Genomic DNA, 16,909 nt, shown 5'->3' with positions numbered 1-16,909 from the left:
CTATGGGGGGAAGTAGTACAAGAGTCACTATGACGGGAAGGAGTACCAGGGTCAGTATGACGCGAAGCAGGACCAGAGTCACTATGACAGGAAGGAGTACCAGAGTCACTATGACGGGAAGTAGCACCAGAGTCACGATGACAGGAAGGAGTACCAGAGTCATTATGACGGGAAGTAGCACCAGAGTCACGATGACAGGAAGGAGTACCAGTCACTATGACAGGAAGTAGTACCAGAGTCACTATGACAGGAAGTATGACCAGTCACTGTGACGGGAAGTAGCACCAGAGTCACTATGACGGGAAGTAGTACCAGAGTCACTATGACGGGAAGTAGTACCAGAGTCACTATGACGGGAAGTAGCACCAGAGTTACTATGACAGGAAGTAGTACAAGAGTCACATAACAGGATGTAGTACCAGAGTCAATATGACAGGAAGGTGTACCAGAGTCACTATGACAGGAAGTAGTACCATTCACTATGACGGGAAGTAGTACCCGTCACTATGACGTGAAGTATCACCAGAGTCACTATGACGGGAAGTAGCACCAGAGTCACTATGACGGGAAGTAGGACCAGAGTCACTATGGCGCGAAGTAGTACCAGAGTCACTATGAAGGAAAGGAGTACCAGAGTCACTATGACAGGAAGTATTACTAGAGTCACTATGACGAGAAGTAGCACCAGTCACTATGACGGAATTTAGTACCAGAGTCACTATGACAGGAAGTAGTACCAGTCATTATGACAGGAAGTAGCACCAGAGTCACTATGACGGGAAGGAGTACCAGATTCACTATGGCGGGAAGGAGCACCAGAGTCACCATGAGGGGAAGTAGTACAAGAGTCACTATGACGGGAAGGAGTACCAGAGTCACTATGACGCGAAGTAGGACCAGAGTCACTATGACAGGAAGGAGTACCAGAGTCACTATGACGGGAAGGAGTACCAGAGTCACTATGACGGTAAGTAGTACCAGTCACTATGACGGGAAGTAGTACCAGATTCACTATGGCGGGAAGGAGCACCAGAGTCACTATGGGGGGAAGTAGTACAAGAGTCACTATGACGGGAAGGAGTACCAGATTCACTATGGCGGGAAGGAGCACCAGAGTCACTATGGGGGGAAGTAGTACAAGAGTCACTATGACGGGAAGGAGTACCAGGGTCAGTATGACGCGAAGCAGGACCAGAGTCACTATGACAGGAAGGAGTACCAGAGTCACTATGACGGGAAGGAGTACCAGAGTCACTATGACAGGAAGTAGTACCAGTCACTATGACGGGAAGGAGTACCAGATTCACTATGGCGGGAATGAGCACCAGAGTCACTATGACGGGAAGGAGTACCAGAGTCACTATGATGGTAAGTAGTACCAGTCACTATGACGGGAAGTAGTACCAGTCACTATGAGGGGAAGTAGGACCAGAGGCACTATGACGGGAAGTAGTACCAGAATCACTATGACGGGAAGTAGTACCAGCGTCACCATGACGGGAAGTAGCACCAGAGTCACTATGACGGGTCGTAGCACTAGAGTCACTATGACGGGAAGTAGTACCAGAGTCACTATGACAGGAAGTAGGACCAGTCACTATGACAGGAAGAAGTACCAGAGTTACTATGACAGGAAGTAGCACAAGAGTCACTATGACAGAAGGGGTACCAAAGTTAATATGACAGGAAGGAGTACCAGTGTCACTATGACGGGAAGTAGTACCAGAGTCACTATGACAGGAAGTAGCACCAGTCACTATGACGGGAAGTAGTACCAGTCACTATGAGGGGAAGTAGGACCAGAGTCACTATGACGGGAAGGAGTACCAGATTCACTATGGCGGGAAGGAGCACCAGAGTCACTATTGGGGGAAATAGTACAAGAGTCACTATGACGGGAAGGAGTACCAGAGTCACTATGACGCGACGTAGGACCAGAGTCACTATGACAGGAAGGAGTACCAGAGTCACTATGACGGGAAGTAGCACCAGTCACTATGACGGAAAGGAGTACCAGAGTCACTATGACAGGAAGTAGCACCAGAGTCACTATGACAGGAAGTAGTACCAGTCACTATGACGGGAATTAGGACCAGAGTCACTATGACGGGAGGTAGTACCACAGTCACTATGACGGAAAGATTAATCAATTAAAGGGAAAATGTCCTTAAAGAGGCTCGTTGAGAGAGGGTCTAAGATATAGGTGGATGGTTTAGATGAAGCTATTATTTTAGTTAATTCGGAGGGTTGGACAGGACAGAAACTATTTAGACACAAGTCAGATCCTGGTTCTAAGGATGCTTCGGAGACCACAACAGGCTCAACATTATAAGTAGAAGGAAGAGTATTTTGAATTTGATCTCTAATAGTATCAATTTTATTCCTGAAAAAATACATGAAATCATCACAGCTAAGTGAGAAAGGAATACATGGCTCCACAGCGCTCCGGCTCCTAGTAAGCCTGGCTACAGTGCTGAAAAGAAACCGAGGGTTGTTTTTGTTTTCCTCTATCAATGATGAATAATAAGCTGTTCTTGCCGTACGTAAGGCTTTTTTGTATACAATTAAACTTTCTTTCTAGGTTAAGCGAGACTCCTCTAATCCTGATGAGCGCCATCTGTTTTCCAAACGCCTTGATGCCTGTTTTAGAGCTCGAAGCTGGGAATTAAACCAGGGAGCCTTCATAATCTTACCTAATTTCTTCTTCTTTAGGGGGGCAACATTATCCAAGGTTGTACGCATTGAAGCTGTTATAGTATCTAGTTTTATCTGAGCAGGAGTAAAGCTTAAAGGGGGACTCTCAGTCATGCTAATACATGGTAGAGGGGAAAAAATTGATTTAATTGATTGTTTAAATTTTGTAATATTATTGTCTGATAAACATCTACTATAGTAGAATTTAATTTTGGTCAGTGAGTAATCAAATAAAGTGAATTCAAAGGTTAATAAGAAGTGATCAGATAATACCGTGTTTTGAGGAAATACTTATCAGTCTCAATACCAGATGTTAGAACCAGATCAAGAGTATGACCATGAGAGTGAGTGGCCCCATGGACATTTTGTGAAAACCCAATTGAGTTTAGAATAGAGCTAAAGGAAATGTTTAAACTATCATTTTCATGGTCAACATGAATATTAAAATCACCTAGTACAATGACCTTATCAGTAGTCAGCACTAACTCAGACAAGAGATCAGAGAATTCGGTCAGAAACTCGGAGTAAGGTCCAGGTGGGCGATACACTAATGCTAAAAGGAGCGGTTTCTCTGAATTCCATTTTGGATGAGATAAATTTAATGTCAGGAATTCAAAGGATTTATAGTTAGTTTTGTGCTTAGGATTAATTTTAAATTCGGACTTAAAAATAGCTGCAACACCTCCTCCTCTGCCTGTAGTTCTAGGAATGTGAAAGTTTAAATAGTTAGCTGGCGTAGCTTCATTAATACTAACATAATCCTCTTGCTGTAACCAGGTTTCCGAAAGACAGAATAAATCAATGTGGTGATCACCTATCAAGTCATTGACTAATAAAGACTTATTTGGGAGGGATCTGATATTCAGTAGGCCACACTTTATTGTCTTATTTTCAGATTTTATTAGATCCATTGTTTTTATTTTTATGAGGTTCTCAAGATTCACCCCAGAAGTGTTTTTGTGTTGTTAAATTCTTACTGCTGGGGAGCTGTATAAGGTCGGAATGGGGTTTTGGGTGAGCGGCGGCAGGTGGGAAGCTGCAGAAAAGTGTGTAGGACTACAATTCTGCCTCCTGGTCCCAACCCTGAGTTGTTAATTTAGCTGACTAATAAAAGAGTCCATATTGCTAGATAAGAGAGCGGCTCCATCCAACGTGGGATGGATGCCATCTCTCCTAATAAGACCAGGCTTTCCCCAAAAAGCGCTCCAATTATCTATAAAACCCACGTTGTTATCGGGACACCACCTAGACAACCAGCGGTTGAAGGATGACATGCGGCTAAACATGTCATCGCTGATTAAATTTGGCAAGGGACCAGAGAAAACTACGGAGTCCGACATGCTCTTGGCAAAGTTACACACTGAAGCAACATTAATTTTAGTGACCTCCGATTGGCGTAACCGGGTGTCGTTACCGCCGACGTGAATTACAATCTTACGGTATTTACGTTTAGCCTTAGCCAGCAGTTTCAAATACGATTCGACGTCGCCCGCTCTGGCCCCAGGAATGCATCTGACTATGGTCCCCGGTGTCTCTAGAGCCACGTTTCTGACTATGGAACTACCTATAATCAGGGTTTCTGCCTCAGCGGGTGTGTCGCCGAGCGGGGAAAATCTGTTAGAAACGTGAACAGGTCGGTGGTGGCCAGTGGGTTTTGGTTTGGGGCTACGCTTCCGCCTGACCGTCGTCCAGCCCGCCTCGGCTCCCGGCTGCGCGGGAACTGCTGAGGGACCGCTAGGTGGGCTAGCTGCCCTGGCTGGTAGCGCCGCACTGGCTAATGGGGGCTTGCTGACTAACTGCTTCCCTAACTGAGTGCGGAGCTGGGCTTCTAACTCACAGAGCCTCGCCTCCAAAGCTGCCAAGCTGCAACACTTAATACACCTACCGTTATCACTAAAGGAGGCGGAGGAGTAGCTAAACATCAGACACACCGAGCAAGAAAAGGCAGGGGACCGGGGTGTGGGAAGAGAGCCAGCAGCCATGCTAAAACCGAGTGCTTGAGCTGTTTAAGTCAGTAAACAGAAAGCCAAAGATCCCAAAAATAAATGCAATATATAGAACAGTGGTTTGGGAAGATATTGTGCGCTAAAGTGAGTGGTTGGTTAACAATAGATAGAAGTTAGAAAGAAGTTAAAGGAGCCAACGGCTTGTAGCAATCCGCAGTGACACACGCTAGGCAAACAGGAAATGACGCAATACGTTACCGCAACGTCAGCATGTCCCCTTCGATGAGACCCTCAGATCAGCACGTCCCCAATGTTCTGTTTTGTGTTACAAGTGCAGATAAGTCAATATCATCATATAACAGGACACAAAGTTTGTCAATGTCATAATTTCTTTACTTAACCATTGCTGTGATACAGTAATTGTGAGAGTTTGTACATGAAGCATTTATAAATTAGTTGTAAAGCTAAGGAGTTAACTTTTTACATTTCATTCTATTGGTAACTCCTGTTGAAAAGAAAGTGCTTCTTTAAACAGAGGAGCTGTTGTGTCCAGTGACTTGTCCTGTTACTTCGCACCACTAGGTGGGGATGTAAGATTGTGTGGGTGCGCAGCGTGAGAGTACAAAGAAGTACCGGTTTCTACATATGTTGGTGGTATGTTATGTACATATGGGGAAATAAAATGTATACCAGCTTATAGACTTCTGGCTTGTTTCTAATTGTCTTGATAGAAATGTTATCAATGTCAATATACTAACTTCTCCTTTAACAGACAACAAAATATGAATACAAATCTCCCTAAACCCTAACATTCACCATAGAAGATCAGATTGGAAATTAAACAACTCTAAATTATAAATCTGTCTCCAAAACTGTCTTTAACTGAACACTTTTGGAATAAATCTTTATTAGAAAAAAAACCTTATTAACTGGGAGCTTTTCAAGTTTGAATGATTAAAAATCTTGAGAGTATATGGAAGTTCAACTAAAGCTAAAATGTCTGAAGAAGAAACTTGTCTCACAAATTGCCTCTTTATCTCAGCAGATAAAAGGAAACCTGACTACAAATGAACAAAAACTCTTAACCTGCGAAACAAATTGACATGTAGAAATGAAGAGCTGAGGGTGACTTTGTGAGAAGACGGTTGGAGGAAGCGTAGCAGAATATTGAATATTGTTTTCTACTGGAAAAACAACACAATGTTGACAGAAACATAATAGATAATCCTGGAGAAACAGAAAATACTCTTTTGATTTCTATGCCAAATTTAATTGCTCAAAATGCGATAAAGAATACGCTTGCCAATCTTTGCGGTGTTTTACAGAAACCAAGTTAATTGACGCTGATCTGAAAGAATTATGCGACTAAACACTGACACGAGAAGTTATTTCTGCCATAGAACACCTTGAGCCGAAACGGATGGTATTACTTATGAAATCTTCTTCAAACAGCTCGTTTCCTTCCTCCTCCGTCACAGAATGCAGAAATAATCCATCTCTCCCTCCTACATTAACCCAAGGCCTGATAATACAAATACCAAAACCAAAAAAAGATTTACTCCTCATCAACAACTGGTGCCATATAATGATTATAACATTTCTGCATTCATTTTTGCTAAAAGAATAAAAACAGTCTTGGAGAACATAATCAATGAGTCTCAGTCTGGATCAATGAGCAACCAACAAGAATATCAGAATAGTGTTAGACTTAATGGATTACTCAGATCTATGTTCTGATGAAAGTTTCATTCTTTTTTTACATTTCCACAAGGCCTCCGATACAATCGAACAAAAATTTATATTCCGTGCTGTGGAGAAATTCAGATTTGCTTCTTGAATCTGAAATATAAAAAATCTTGAAAAAAAACTCTTGAAAAAAAAAAATCTGGTCTGCTGAAGCTGAAGATGCTCTTAGAGGAGGCTTTGAGGCTACAGACTGGAACGTCCTCTGTGAACCTCGTGGAGACGACATCAACGCCATGACTGAGTGTGTGACAGATTACATAAACTTCTGTGTGGACAGCATCGTCCCAACAAGAACAGTGAGGTGCTTCCCCAATAACAAACCCTGGATCACCAGTGACCTGAAAAAGCTGCTGAACATCAAAAAGAAAGCCTTCAGGGATGGAGACAGGGAGTTATTGAGGGCAACACAAAAACAACTTAAAACACAAACTAAGAAGTGCAAGGAGGACTACAGGAAGAAGTTAGAAAGTCAGCTCCAGCAGAATAACCTGAGGGATGTGTGGTCTGGAATGAAGAAGATCACCGGCTTCAAGTTAAAGGGGGACCAGCCTGATGGAGGTCTGGACAGAGCTAATGAGCTGAACATATTCTTCAACAGGTTCAGTTCACCCCCTACCTCCAGCCCAACAGACCACACACCCTCCATAAGCCCACTGCTTTCCTGTCACGCCTCCAATCTGTCACCCTGCAGCTCAGTCATGGACCAGAACACAGCTTCATCTCCCTCCACATCAGGACATCCTGAGACCTCCACCTTGTTTGTCTCCTGCAATCAGGTTAAGAAGCAACTTGAGAAACTGAACCAGAACAAGGCTGCAGGTCCAGATGGTGTCAGTCCCAGAGTTCTCAAGACCTGCTCAGAACAACTATGTCCGATTCTCCAGCACCTTTTCAACACCAGTCTGAGACTAAATAGAGTCCCAGTGCTGTGGAAAACCTCCTGCCTTGTTCCAGTGCCTAAAAAACACAACCAGCTGAACCAAGTGACTACAGACCAGTTGCCCTGACATCTCACATCATGAAAGTCCTGGAGAGACTCTTACTGGCTCACCTCAACAAGCAAGTAAACACCTTTCAGGACCCATTCCAGTTTGCATATCGTAATGGACTTGGGGTTGAAGATGCCATCATATACCTGCTCCAGAGAGCACACTCTCATCTGGACCATTCAGGCAGCACTCTGAGGGTCATGTTCTTTCATTTCTCAGTGCTTTTAATACCATTCAGCCTGCTTTGTTATGTGAGAAGCTCCATAAATTCCAGGTGGATACCTCCACAACCACCTGGATCTATGACTGCCTCACAAACAGACCCCAGTTTGTGAGACTGAAAGGTTGTGTGTCTGAGATGGAGGTCAGCAGCACTGGTGCACCACAAGGAACTGTACTCTGGCCATTCCTCTTCACTCTGTACACCTCAGACTTCCAGTACAACTCTGAGTCCTGTCATCTGCAGAAATACTCTGATGACTCTGCAGTTGTGGGGTGTATCAGGGATGGACAAGAAGCAGAGTACAGAGAACTGGTCAGTCAGTTTGTTAAATGGTGCGGTGACAATCATCTCATATTAAATAGCAGCAAAACAAAAGAGATGATTGTTGACTTCAGGAGGAAGAAGAATAAACAAAGCACTGTTTCCATCCTGGGAGAGGAGGTGGAGGTGGTGGAGGAATACAAGTATCTTGGAGTTCAGCTGGACAACAAACTGGACTGGAAATGCAACACTGACTACATCTACAAGAAAGGTCAGAGCGATCCATCTTCGGTTTAGAACTTTATACCCAATTACATTTTTCCTAAATTAGGAGGCTTGAACTGTCTTTTACTTTGTAATTATAATGAAACAGATTCCCTCTAAACTTTCTTTTTACCACAAGCAGATGCTTCTTTCCTGGTTCCTAATGTACAAACACAACTTTTCTCCACACAGATACGACATATGGAACAATCACATACAAAAACAGTTCCTCATTTTACCCCCCTTTGTTTTCTCACAACATCATCTTGGTTCATCACTTCAGTTCTGACAGGTCACTGATGACATATCAAGACTTATCCATAAATATGATGTATTCATTCCTAGTAATGCCACGCCCTGCCTTATCCTCGTTTGGTTTGTCCTCCCTGCAGCTGCATCTCATTATGTTAATGACCTCACCTGTTCCCTATCACCCCCACCTCCCTTTAAAGCCGGCAGTCACCAGTCCGTCCCGTTCCCCTCCTGGACCTTTCCTGACATAAATACCTTTGACCGTCATGCAGCGAGAATCCATCTTCTCCTTCAGAAACCAATGACAAGTAAAGAATATAACACATGTAACGTGTTATATTCTTTGTGTAGTTGTACACAGCTCCAAATTCTCCTAGTTTCCACTGTTCAGTTTTCAGGCTGGCTTTGTTTGTAACTGTTGTCATTTTTATTTTTGCCAGCAGAGTGCGCTTCATTTTCCCCGTTGTTCTCTTCCTCTGCATGTTTTTTTTCTGTACGTGATGCAATGAGAACAGACACGTTTCAATCGATAAAATAAGAGAACTTGTTCATGTTGTCAAAGCTATATTTTGTTCTGATTTTTTCACTTTGTGAGGTATCCACACCTGCAAGGAGGTTTATATTTTGGGTTCTCCAGACGTCTCTGTGGTGTTTCGTTGCGAAAAAACCAAACTCCAGTTGGTTTTCTTGGTGTATGACTGAGTTGTGATGGCGAGCCAGAGCCTGGACCAGAGTAAAGCAGGATACCGGCTCACGTGCGTGGAGGGGGCGACGTCGGCAACCGCTTCATTGTGCATCTGCAGAAAGCAGCTGTATCACCATACAGATGAGAAGACAAAAATCACACCACCTGGGTAGATGAACAGTTACATAAATAATCTCACATTCGGACGAACTGAGGACACGTAATAACATGGACAACTCATGCTGTTTCTTTTGGACTTCATTGTGGAATTATCAAGGGCCCAATTTAATTCATTTTTATTTCTATTTATTTTACTTCACTTTTATTATTTATAGTTATATTGTTTTTTTTACTGTGAATTTGATTTCTTTGTTTTTGTTGTTGTTTATGACCAAAATTGTTATTTTGCATTCCAAGCTGATCACTGTTTAGATAAGGATCAGTCAAAGTTGCCATTTCACTGTTTTTCTTTACTTTAAGAGTGGCATTTTGTTGCTCTGCTTTTCCAAACTGTTGTCCGTGTCACTTACATCCTCCCTGAGCGAAACTAGATCTTCTGATATCGGCCTAAGTAGAAAGTACATGACCATTACCTCAGCTCATGTACAGTAACCAGTGTTACACAAAGTTAAAATGCAATTCCTGATGGAGGAATTATGTTATTCAAAGGTACAACTGGACAAATCCACCATTGTTCCCATCGACCCAACCAAACTTTACATTGGCCTAATCTGTTTCTCTTCAACACGCGACAGTAATCATCGTATATGTTCATAACGACATGGCAACGGTTCCATATGTGGATCTTACTGGAACACATTCATTCATAATCGTGAGTGGAAGAAGAATTAGAACTGACCTGCGAAATACATCATAACTAATAAAGTAAAAGATGTATCCTTTAAAATAATCCATAGATTTTACCTATCAAAGGTCTACTTACGAAGAATTGAAAAGATCTAGAATTAAATAGCTCTTTTTGCGAAGGACACACTGAAGACATATTTCATTTGTTTTGGTCTTGGCCTACTCTATCAGATTGTGGAATGATATTTATAATCTGATCTCTTCCTGTATTGAACCAACCTGTTACCTTTGCTTTGAACATATTGTTTGGCTTCACTAACTACCTACCTGAGGAAAAAAAATACAATTCTATGTTAATCTTATTTTGTTGACAAAATGGCATGTTCACAAATGTCGATATACTAATCAAAAGCCACTCTTCTCTGTCTTTAATAATGAATCCAAACAATATATTAGTTCGATTAAGTGTTCCACTAACATGAAAGCCATTGAGACTATTGATATATGTGCTCTTTTTTCTGTGTTTATGCGATGTAATATGTTATTTACGTAAAGCCGTTTCTAAGAGACTATAACCACCTGGCGTGTGTATTATGTTTTTTACATGACTATAAAAGCCTAATAATAGAAGCATTCATTCATTTATAGTTGGGCGGCTGTAGCTCAGGAGGAAGAGCAGTCAGCTTGTAACTGGGAAGTTGGGAGTCCAATTCCAGGCTTCCCCAGGAGAGATCATATTTCACCAGTTTTAGCCTCTCTACACTGGCTCCCTGTTAAATCCAGGATAAAGTTTAAAATTCTTCTCCTCACATATAAAGCTCTCCATGACCAAGCTCCATTGTAGATAAAAGATCTTATAGTTCCATATATTCCAAATAGAGCACTTGGCTCTCAGACTGCAGGTTTACTGGTGGTTCCCAGAGTCTCAAAGAGTCCTATGGGAGGAAGGGCCTTTAGCCATCAGGCTCCTCTCTTATGGAACCAGCTCCCACCGTGGGTTCAGGAGGCAGACTCCCTCCACACCTTTAAGATGGAGCTGAAAACCTTCCTTTTCCATGATTCTTATAGTTAGGATATGAGCATCTCCTGAGTTGGAGTCTGCATGTACGGGACCCAACTGTCCAGGTTCTGCTCATTGCTCTTATAGTTATGGGTAGTCTAGCCATCCATTACTTATGTAGCAATGGGGATGTTACCTGATGCACTGAGAAGTACCTCGCTCTATTTCTCTAATATATTAATGTATAAATATATGACAATATTGCCGTCTCTAACTTATTTCTCCTTTTTTCTGCAGGTCTTCCTGAATAAGTGCAGTTGTACATGTTGATCTGTCTTTCCTGTCCTCTCCACCCCAACCAGTCGAGGCAGATAGCCGCCCTCCCTGAGCCGGGTTCTCCCGGAGGTTTTCTTCCTATTAAAGGGGAGTTTTTTCCTTCCCACTGTCGCCTCGTGCAGCTCAGGATGGAGGATTGGATCCAAGTCATGACTCGATGCAACCAGTTGGTTTCTATTATAGGATATGTATGAACTGGATTGAAATGATGTGTCTGTAAAGTGTCCTGTGACAACATTGTTGTGAAGTGGCGCTATGCAAATAAAGTTGAGTTGAATTGAAAATATAGACTAGCCTACTTTATAAGGTAAAATATTTTTATGGGTAATTTACATTGTCTGATCAGCTTATCTTCAAAACTACTTAAAGCAAAGACTCTGATGGGTTCATATATACTATAAATTATTTGAACTATTTGTAGTATTTTAAATTTTATGACATGTAAATATCTTCAGTTACCAATTTAGATAATTGAATCATCCTACCTGCATAAAAATGTAAGGTAGGATTTTTTTATGGGGTAAATGATACTGTCCTACCTTATGAGAAGTTTGATTTTTGAACAGCCATGACATTTGACTAATGACAGACTACTACCTAAAAACGAACGTGCGTGCACAAAACTGTGTATTGAATGAAATATAGGTGAGGTATTTGGTCCTGACAAGGTAACGGACCACCAGGTGGGGGCGCTAATGTGGCTACAGGTAGTTCCACTCCCCGCCGCTAGGAGGTGCTGCGTGTTGTTGACGGTTCTCTGGTCCGGAGCTTTAGGGTTAAACGTGGCTTCCGTCTGACTCGCGCTGATTGTTGTTATTTTTCTGCAGTTTTCTTGTTTTGCAACCCGCTAAATGCACCGTCCTCCAGTCAGATCCCAGCGGAGTCCCGGAGCTCCGCGACCGCCTGGAAGGTTGCCTTCCCCGGCCCCCTGCTGGCCTTTTCCGGGGCCGCCATCCCCATTCTCCAACAGCGGGCCCCACGGAGGCTCTCCCCGGGGCGGGCAGCCGTTCACACCGGGTCCGCCGGTCTTCTCCGGAATCAGATCTCCGGGCGGGTTCGGCGGTGGGTCCAGAGCCTTCACGGGTCGGATGTGGCGAAGAAGGGACGGTTCCGGTCAGCGTCCGTCCTTCAGTCCGTTCTCATCTCCACACACAGAGGTGCATAAATACCCGGGTCCAGACCCGGTTGTGTAGTTCGGTTCCTGGACCTGTACAGAGTAGGGTTCAGGATCTGAGTCAGTTTTGTCTTTTAGACCCTGGACATGGTCTGAGTCCAGAACCCAGGATCTGAGTCAGTTTTGTGGTCCAGTTTCTAGACCTGGTCTGAGTCCAGGATCTGAGTCAGTGATCATAACAGTATCTCTGTCCTTTGTAACAAACCAAACTTTGAGAAAAATCCGGTAAAATCTGGTGAAGTTCTTGTCCGACATGGTTTCACAGTTACCTAGAACGGATTATAGTACCGACATGGTTTAACAGTTACCTAGAACGGATGATAGTACCGACATGGTCTAACAGTTACCTAGAACGGATAATAGTACCGACCAGGTTTAATTATTACCTAGAACGGTCGGTTAAACCTGGTCGGTACTATTGTCTGTTCTAAGTAACTGTTAGACCATGTCTGTACTATTATCCGTTCTAGTTAACTGTTAAACCGTGTCGGTACAATAATCCCTTCTAGGTAACTGTTAAACCATGTCGGTACCATTGTCCGTTCTAGTTAACTGTTAAATCGTGTCGGTACTATTACAAGTTCTAGGTAACTGTTAAACTGTGTCGGTATTATTGTCCGTTCTAGTTAACTGTTAAACCGTGTCGGTACCATTGTCCGTTCTAGTTAACTGTTAAACCGTGTCGGTACCATTGTCCGTTCTAGTTAACTGTTAAACCGTGTCGGTACAATAATCCCTTCTAGGTAACTGTTAAACCATGTCGGTACCATTGTCCGTTCTAGTTAACTGTTAAATCGTGTCGGTACTATTACAAGTTCTAGGTAACTGTTAAACTGTGTCGGTACCATTGTCCGTTCTAGTTAACTGTTAAACCGTGTCGGTACCATTGTCCGTTCTAGTTAACTGTTAAACCGTGTCGGTACCATTGTCCGTTCTAGTTAACTGTTAAACCGTGTCGGTACCATTGTCCGTTCTAGTTAACTGTTAAACCGTGTCGGTACCATTACAAGTTCTAGGTAACTGTTAAACCGTGTCGGTACTATTACAAGTTCTAGGTAACTGTTAAACCGTGTCGGTACTATTATCCGTTCTAGTTAACTGTTAAACCATGTCGGTACTATTATCCGTTCTAGGTAACTGTTAAACCGTGTCGGTACTATTATCCGTTCTAGGTAACTGTTAAACCATGTCGGTACTATTACAAGTTCTAGGTAACTGTTAAACCGTGTCGGTACTATTATCCGTTCTAGGTAACTGTTAAACCATGTCGGTACTATTACAAGTTCTAGGTAACTGTTAAACCGTGTCGGTACTATTACAAGTTCTAGGTAACTGTTAAACAATGTCGGTTCTATTGTCCGTTCTAATTAACTGTTAAACCGTGTCGGTACTATTACAAGTTCTAGTTAACTGTTAAACCATGTCGGTACTATTATCCGTTCTAGTTAACTGTTAAACCATGTCGGTACTATTATCCGTTCTAGGTAATTATTAAACCTGGTCGGTACTATTATCCGTTCTAGGTAACTGTTAAACCATGTCGGTACTATAATCTGTTCTAGGTAACTGTTAAACCGTGTCGGTACAATAATCCGTTCTAGTTAATTGTTAAACCGTGTCGGTACTATTATCCGTTCTAGGTAATTGTTAAACCTGGTCGGTACTATTATCCGTTCTAGGTAACTGTTAAACCGTGTCGGTACAATAATCCGTTCTAGGTAACTGTTAAACCGTGTCGGTACTATTTTCCGTTCTAGTTAACTGTTAAACCGTGTCGGTACTATTACAAGTTCTAGGTAACTATTAAACCGTGTCGGTACAATAATCCCTTCTAGGTAACTGTTAAACCGTGTCGGTACCATTGTCCGTTCTAGTTAACTGTTAAACCGTGTCGGTACTATTACAAGTTCTAGGTAACTGTTAAACCATGTTGCTACTATTATCCGTTCTAGGTAACTGTTAAACAATGTCGGTTCTATTGTCCGTTCTAGTTAACTGTTAAACCGTGTCGGTACTATTATCCGTTCTAGGTAACTGTTAAACCATGTCGGTACAATAATCCGTTCTAGGTAACTGTTAAACAATGTCGGTTCTATTGTCCGTTCTAGTTAACTGTTAAACCGTGTCGGTACTATTACAAGTTCTAGGTAACTGTTAAACCATGTTGCTACTATTATCCGTTCTAGGTAACTGTTAAACAATGTCGGTTCTATTGTCCGTTCTAGTTAACTGTTAAACCGTGTCGGTACTATTACAACTTCTAGGTAACTGTTAAACCATGTTGCTACTATAATCCGTTCTAGTTAACTGTTAAACCATATCGGTACTATTATCCGTTCTAGGTAACTGTTAAACAATGTCGGTTCTATTGTCCGTTCTAGTTAACTGTTAAACCGTGTCGGTACTATTACAAGTTCTAGGTAACTGTTAAACCATATCGGTACTATTATCCGTTCTAGTTAACTGTTAAACCATGTCGGTACTATTATCCGTTCTAGGTAATTGTTAAACCTGGTCGGTACTATTATCCGTTCTAGGTAACTGTTAAACCGTGTTGGTACTATAATCCGTTCTAGGTAACTGTTAAACCGTGTCGGTACTATTTTCCGTTCTAGTTAACTGTTAAACCGTGTCGGTACTATTACCAGTTCTAGGTAACTATTAAACCGTGTCGGTACCATTGTCCGTTCTACTTAACTGTTAAACCGTGTCGGTACTATTACAAGTTCTAGGTAACTGTTAAACCATGTTGCTACTATTATCCGTTCTAGTTAACTGTTAAACCATGTCGGTACTATTATCCGTTCTAGGTAATTGTTAAACCTGGTCGGTACTATTATCCGTTCTAGGTAACTGTTAAACCGTGTCGGTACTATAATCCGTTCTAGGTAACTGTTAAACCATGTCGGTACAATAATCCGTTCTAGGTAACTGTTAAACCATGTCGGTACTATTATCCGTTCTAGGTAACTGTTAAACCGTGTCGGTACTATAATCCGTTCTAGTTAACTGTTAAACCGTGTCGGTACAATAATCCGTTCTAGTTAACTGTTAAACCATGTCGGTACTATTATCCGTTCTAGGTAACTGTTAAACCGTGTCGGTACTATAATCCGTTCTAGTTAACTGTTAAACCGTGTCGGTACAATAATACGTTCTAGGTAATTGTTTAACCTGGTCGGTACTATTATCCGTTCTAGGTAACTGTTAAACCGTGTCGGTACTATAATCCGTTCTAGGTAACTGTTAAACCATGTCGGTACTATAATCCGTTCTAGGTAACTGTTAAACCATGTCGGTACAATAATCCGTTCTAGTTAACTGTTAAACCGTGTCGGTACAATAATCCGTTCTAGTTAACTGTTAAACCGTGTCGGTACAATAATCCGTTCTAGGTAACTGTTAAACCATGTCGGTACTATTATCCGTTCTAGGTAACTGTTAAACAATGTCGGTTCTATTGTCCGTTCTAGTTAACTGTTAAACCGTGTCGGTACTATTATCCGTTCTAGGTAACTGTTAAACCATGTCGGTTCTATTGTCCGTTCTAGTTAACTGTTAAACCGTGTCGGTACTATTACAAGTTCTAGGTAACTGTTAAACCATGTCGGTACTATTATCCGTTCTAGGTAATTATTAAACCTGGTCGGTACTATTATCCGTTCTAGGTAACTGTTAAACCGTGTCGGTACTATTTTCCGTTCTAGTTAACTGTTAAACCGTGTCGGTACTATTACAAGTTCTAGGTAACTATTAAACCGTGTCGGTACCATTGTCCGTTCTAGTTAACTGTTAAACCGTGTCGGTACTATTACAAGTTCTAGGTAACTGTTAAACCATGTTGCTACTATAATCCGTTCTAGTTAACTGTTAAACCATGTCGGTACTATTATCCGTTCTAGGTAACTGTTAAACAATGTCGGTTCTATTGTCCGTTCTAGTTAACTGTTAAACCGTGTCGGTACTATTACAAGTTCTAGGTAACTGTTAAACCATATCGGTACTATTATCCGTTCTAGTTAACTGTTAAACCATGTCGGTACTATTATCCGTTCTAGGTAATTGTTAAACCTGGTCGGTACTATAATCCGTTCTAGTTAACTGTTAAACCGTGTCGGTACTATTATCCGTTCTAGGTAACTGTTAAACCATGTCGGTACTATTATCCGTTCTAGGTAACTGTTAAACCGTGTCGGTACTATAATCCGTTCTAGGTAACTGTTAAACCATGTCGGTACAATAATCCGTTCTAGTTAACTGTTAAACCGTGTCGGTACAATAATCCGTTCTAGTTAACTGTTAAACCGTGTCGGTACAATAATCCGTTCTAGGTAACTGTTAAACCATGTCGGTACTATTATCCGTTCTAGGTAACTGTTAAACAATGTCGGTTCTATTGTCCGTTCTAGTTAACTGTTAAACCGTGTCGGTACTATTACAAGTTCTAGGTAACTGTTAAACCATGTCGGTACTATTATCCTTTCTAGTTAACTGTTAAATCATGTCGGTACTATTATCCGTTCTAGGTAATT

The 16,909-nt window shown here is 41.8% G+C and overlaps 1 long non-coding RNA gene across 1 annotated transcript in view; it reads left to right on the top strand.

Moving 5' to 3' along the window:
- Window positions 1-11,983: 11,983 nt before the first annotated feature.
- Window positions 11,984-16,909, top strand: part of LOC306758196 — a 31,397-nt gene continuing 26,471 nt past the window's right edge. Inside the window, exon 1 of the long non-coding RNA XR_013771369.1 lies at window positions 11,984-12,360. This is a non-coding gene — a long non-coding RNA (uncharacterized lncRNA). The remainder of the gene's footprint in view (window positions 12,361-16,909) is intronic.

Source organism: Telmatherina bonti, assembly GCF_933228915.1.
Source record: "Telmatherina bonti genome assembly, chromosome: 7".
In the NCBI taxonomy this organism is placed as follows: domain Eukaryota; kingdom Metazoa; phylum Chordata; class Actinopteri; order Atheriniformes; family Telmatherinidae; genus Telmatherina; species Telmatherina bonti.
Note: the sequence above shows the minus strand (reverse complement) of the source record. Positions and strands in the feature narration are given on the sequence as shown.